Genomic DNA, 6,000 nt, shown 5'->3' with positions numbered 1-6,000 from the left:
AAGACTTAGCTTAATTTTGCAAGATTCAGGACCAGCAGACAGGAGCAAACAGAAAGGAACTGATTACAACGATGCCAGGCACAGGACTGAGAATACAGGAAGTTTATATAGCGACACCCCTGGACTAACGACCCAGGTGGGTGCCAAACTGAGGAAAGACAATCCCAGAGTCATATCACTAGTGACCACAAGAGGGAGCCAAAAAAGTCTAATTCACAACACTAGCCTTTATGAGTATAGGAGTACCACTACAAGACTATTTCAACAAAATGTGTATGAAGCCCTCCTTTATGTCTAATACAGGGTGTATCTGAGTCCCTCTTCTATCTTTGGTAGTTTTTGCATCATTTTTAAATTACACTGAAATTTCAATTTGGGTTTACTTTAATTTTTTTTTAATCCTTTTTTAAATTTTGCCTTATATACGGCACAGTAATATATAACGTTTAACTTTTTTTCCTGTAAACTCCAATTTCTTGTTGATTTTGAATGAAGCGGAGTAAAAGAGTGACACTATCAGCAGCGATCTAGGAGTCAGAGATTCTTCCAGGAGTCTTTCTCATGCTGTTGTCCTTCCATTCAGCACTTTTTCCATCCATTTCATCAGTTTCTCTGTCACCCAGACCTCCATGTTGGTTCTGCTGGAAAAAAATCTCAGATTTACCATTGACTCCTATTAAACTCGTTACGCTAAACAAGCATCTAAGCATTAAGAATCAGATTGATTGCTCAGATTGATTAACGAGTGTACGAGCATTTTAATGTTTGCTCATCTCTATTACTGATAAAACTAACCATGTGTAAAAGTGCCAGAGCATAACCAGACAGCAACTTGGTCATGACTACTACTCTCGAGCACTTTATGAATGCTTCAACTTTTAATTTACTCCAAATTTGTCAACAATCTGCCGTTGGCTAAAAATTGTGCAATCTGAAATACCGTTATTGGCCAGTTTGATAGTTGAGGAAAACTGTAAGGTAAACTTGCATAGAGTTTTAAGTAATATTCAGAGGCTTGACATGACAGTCAATATATTTATATATACAGTAGATATGCTCCAAAATAATAGTCAGGCAACACTCCATAATAAAATTAAAAAGGTGACAGACTTTAATAGCCCATAAATGTTTCTGTTCTTACAAATAATAAACCTTTCTCATGGCTTTCGCTTTAAAGTGATAGATAGATAGACAGATAGATAATAGATAAATTGAAACATAAATAATAATAAACTATTCTTCCATCATTCCATTGATAAATTATGTAGATAATTTGCATAACAACCAGTCCAAGTATCTCTTTTATACTCTTGAAATCCAATCTTTTTTTATAATTCTTGTAACTGTCTTGTGTCTGTAGATTAAGAACAATAAGCTCAATCAGGAAATGTGATCCCTTTGGATGTGTTCGTAGTTGCATGCTGTCGGCTTAATTAATAATGCAAAGTAATTTCAGATAAGATAGTTTCCAGAATACATTTCCCATTGATAATGATTTTAGTTTATTATCTAGGCTGAAACATTACACATTAATTTTTTATTATAGATTTGAAGATCTGCTGGAAACGGTGTCACTGGACATTTCTGTTTGTTTTTAATGCTGGGTAACATTTTACAGGTGATTACAAGCAAAATTATTTTCTATGAAATTTTTTTCTAGTAAATGAGACATATTTACATTACATTACAACTTGACAATATATTTAAAATAAATACTATTACATTAAAGTAAATGTATTTATTAAAAAATACTATTAGATTCAATCATGTGAAATATATTCCGAAAGTCACATAGTAGGAACAAAATGGATGATGCATTATCATGCTGCAGGTTAGATGAAAAAAATCCTTAATAAAATATGTAGGAGAGTAAAGAAAATCTCCAGCATGAGTTCATAATTTAAATTTGTATTTAACCAGTGGCTCTAGTGCAAGAGGGGCCCCTGCTGCAAATACTAGGACAATGCCACTTAATTTGTCCCAATGTCTAACTGGATAAACCGAAAAAAATATATATTTGCGCTAGGGGGTGCCCTGTATAGATCAGTCTAATGGTCAATAAAATGTGATGAATAAAATATGAATAAAATCACAAATAATGCTGGATTAATAATAAAAGACTTTGAATAAAGAAGTCAAGACTTGTAGCACTGATATGACTATCTAACCTTTACCCGCTATCATGTAATATAGATCATGCCCCGCTACTTTAGCATATCCCAGGTGAATATTTTCACCAGAGAGTCTTCCTGTGATGTAAGGTTTATAATTCGGTGCTCAAATTAGAAGATCCGGGGGGCCTGTTCCAGCCGGTGACAGGCCACCCTCGGGAAAGTTCACCCGCGTGCAATGCCACTGTGAGAGTCGGTAGGTGCACTGAATGAACAGGACCTTTCGTGACTGCAATTTTGCCCTGTTTTTTTTCTTTTGCACTTCTTTCCACTTTTTGCCATACTGTAAAAATAGCAAGTTAGCCATATTCTATAGGTTGGAACAAATGCAGAGATACCATACTGTATAAATAATTTGTATCACTGCATTATATTAGCCATAAATCTTTGCAATGGTTTTGCTCATATTTCTGTATACTGCCTAATACATTTATTATTTTTATTTTATATTCCATTATGATTTCAGTAGTACCAAATATGAATTTTTATGGGAAACTATATTTAAAAACTAAACAAAAATTAAAAGAAACTAACAATTTAATTTAACCCAATTCTACCTTTCAGCAGTTCAGCTCAGTTAGTTCACCGCAGATCAACACTGGTCACTGATGCTGCGCTCTCAGTAGGTCATTCACCAGTGGAGCTCATCCTGTATGGTCACATCTTGGCACCGTCCAGGTTGAAAACTATTAAACCCCAGACATGGATTACAACATGGGACAGAACGTCAAACAGGTGAGGGATATTGTTGCTTTTTTTAACTTTTGTTTTATTACAGGAAACGAGGCCTTCAATTAAGTGGGCATTAGGTAAGTATAATTTTGTTTGATATCTATATATATAAAAATGAGTGTATGTGTGTGTGTGTATCTATGATGATGTCATAAAGGTTGCCATGGCGAAGATGATATCATAATGGTTGTCATGGCGATGATGAAGTGATGTCATAATGGTTACCATAATGACAATGATATCATAAAAGTTGTCATGGCAAAGATGATGTCATAATGGTTGCCATGAAGACAATGATGTCATAATGGTTGCATGGCGAAGATGAGGTCATAATGTGCATATAGGCACGGAACTATGGGAAGGAGGATGTGTGATGGGTATACAGGCACAGGACTATGGGATGGAGGATGTTTGATGGGTATATGGGCATGGGACTATGGGATGGAGGATATGTATGATGGGTATATGGGCACAGAACTATGGGATGGAGGATAATCATTATAATTTGTTATTACTAACCACAGATAGTTACTATGCCCAGGCAACACCGGGCTCTTCAGCTAGTTTTTGAATAAAAATGGAAAAGTATGTTTTGATTTTATTTCAAGTAAAGGACTTTATACTTGCTGTGTCTTTATTTACCATACAACTATAGAATTATTAATAGATAGGTATCTTCAAGACACCTCTGCATGTCTAAGCCGTGGTTTTGATGTCACCTGACAATACAAATGTGACATTAACCCATCAAATATTACCCCACTTGCCACCACTAGAGGACAAGTGGGAAGAACAGGGTAAAGCACCAGAATTGGCGCATCTAATAAACGTGCCTTTTTTTGGTGACTGCGGGCTGCTTATTTTAGCCTTGGGGGGTCAATGCCCATGGCCCCTTACCAGCCTGAGAATACTAGCCTCCAGCTGTCTGCTTTAGCAAGGATGGTTCTCAAAATTGGGGGGTACCACATGCCAGTTTTTTAATTATTTTAAATAATTAAAAAAAACAGAGTTGGGATCCCTCTATGCATGACAGCCAGCCTTGCTAACATTGCCAGTTGAGGGGTTCCAGTCCACAGCTGTCAGTTTTGCCTCGTTATCAAAAATGCATGAAAACCCACGCCATTTTATTATTTATTTTTTTATAGCTAAAATACTCCCTTCAGCTGCCTGCCTGCTCTCAATGTTATCACTTGAATATAAGTCTCATCATTCTCCCCTGCAGAGCAGGGGAGAATGATGCGAGCGGTCTTCAGCACCCAGCGCTAACTGTATCGCTGCTTCCCTGGTGCTGGTACATGTGGTACTCATGCGGCAAACGGGCGGCACACAGTTGCTGCATGTGTGCCGCACATATTACACATATGGATGTATGGACACAAGGACACTAATATCTCGGGTACCAGTTTTTCCAGTACCAGAAATATCAGGATGTGTGCAGCCGGTGTGCATGTCAATGAGACAATGATCATCTGTGAGTTTTACCTCACCTGGAATTGGGGTGAGGAAAGATTTGCAGTATGCTGCTTTTGACCACGTGAAATGGCCTAGACTCACCAGTGAAAGTCAATGGGTGCAAGAAAAAAAATTGCATAGCACACATCCACCCACTCCCTTAATAACCTTGGTTGCTCTTCTCTGCACCTACACTAGTTCAGCTATGTCCTACTTACAAACTGGAGGGCAAAATTATACACAGTGTAAGGGTACCGTCACACAGTACCATTTTAATCGCTACGACGGCACGATCCATGACGTCGCAGCGATCGTATGATTATCGCTCCAGCGTCGTAGACTGCGGTCACACGTTGCAATCACGGCACTGGAGCGATGCCGAAGTCCCCGGGTAACCAGGGTAAACATCGGGTAACTAAGCGCAGGGCCGCGCTTAGTAACCCGATGTTTACCCTGGTTACCAGCGTAAACGTAAAAAAAACAAACAGTACATACTTACATTCCGGTGTCTGTCCCCCGGCGTTCTGCTTCTCTGCACTGTGTAAGCGCCATAGCCGGAAAGCACAGCGGTGACGTCAGACGTCACCGCTGTGCTCGCTTTCCGGCTGGCCGGCGCTCACACTGCAGAGAAGCTGAGACGCCGGAGGACAGACACCGGAATGTAAGTATGTACTGTTTGTTTTTTTTACGTTTACGCTGGTAACCAGGGTAAACATCGGGTTACTAAGCACGGCCCTGCGCTTAGTTACCCGATGTTTACCCTGGTTACAAGCGAACACATCGCTGGATCGGTGTCACACACAACGATCCAGCGATGTCAGTGGGTGATCAAGCGACGAAAGAAAGTTCCAAACGATCTGCTACGACGTACGATTCTCAGCAGGATCCCTGATCGCTGCTGCGTGTCAGACACTGCGATATCGTAACGATATCGCTAGAACGTCACGAATCGTACCGTCGTAGCGATCAAAATGGTACACTGTGTGACAGTACCCTAAGTGTAGCCGCACTAGTGACTTGCATGGAGATAAAGTTATCTTCTTGTCATGAGCAAATGCAGTATGTCTCTTTAAATACATCCCATTATTTTATTAGCTTTGACAGCAGCTGCCTTGCATTTGTCACTAAAGTTGAGTTTACCATCTACTCATGTCCAAGTCTTTTACTAACAGTTTAACCCAGTGTTTTACAATTTAGTACATAATTATACAATGTATTTCCTCTTCCAAATTGCAAAATACTTAATTACTGAAGCTTCCAGCTTAAATAAATCCCTCTGTGCCATGATGTTATTCTCCTCTGTGTTGATTATCCTGCAGGGTTTAGTATCATCTACAAATATTGCAGTTCTACTCTGTATGCCTCCTACAAGGATATTAATACAGTGGCTTGCAAAAGTATTCTTGCCTTTGCATTTTTTGTGTTTTGCTACCTCACAACCCGGAATTTTACTTGCTTTTTGAGGGTTTGCATCAGTTCATGTAAATAACATGCATACAATTGTGAATATTTGGCTTTCTTTTTATTGTGAAACAAACAACAGATAGGACCAAATAACTGAAAACTTCAGTGTGCATATCTACTCACCCCTCATAGATAATACTTTTAGAGCCTCCTTTTGCAGCAATTACAGCTGCAAGGCACA

At 39.0% G+C, this 6,000-nt stretch overlaps 1 long non-coding RNA gene across 1 annotated transcript in view; it reads right to left on the bottom strand.

Annotated features, from left to right (window-relative positions):
* Positions 1–341: 341 nt before the first annotated feature.
* LOC143818413 (uncharacterized) overlaps positions 342–6,000 on the bottom strand; it is a 185,639-nt gene continuing 179,980 nt past the window's right edge. Inside the window, exon 3 of the long non-coding RNA XR_013224524.1 lies at positions 342–638. This is a non-coding gene — a long non-coding RNA (uncharacterized LOC143818413). The remainder of the gene's footprint in view (positions 639–6,000) is intronic.

The sequence above is a fragment of the Ranitomeya variabilis genome, chromosome 3 (genome assembly GCF_051348905.1).
Source record: "Ranitomeya variabilis isolate aRanVar5 chromosome 3, aRanVar5.hap1, whole genome shotgun sequence".
Classification (NCBI taxonomy): domain Eukaryota; kingdom Metazoa; phylum Chordata; class Amphibia; order Anura; family Dendrobatidae; genus Ranitomeya; species Ranitomeya variabilis.
Note: the sequence above shows the minus strand (reverse complement) of the source record. Positions and strands in the feature narration are given on the sequence as shown.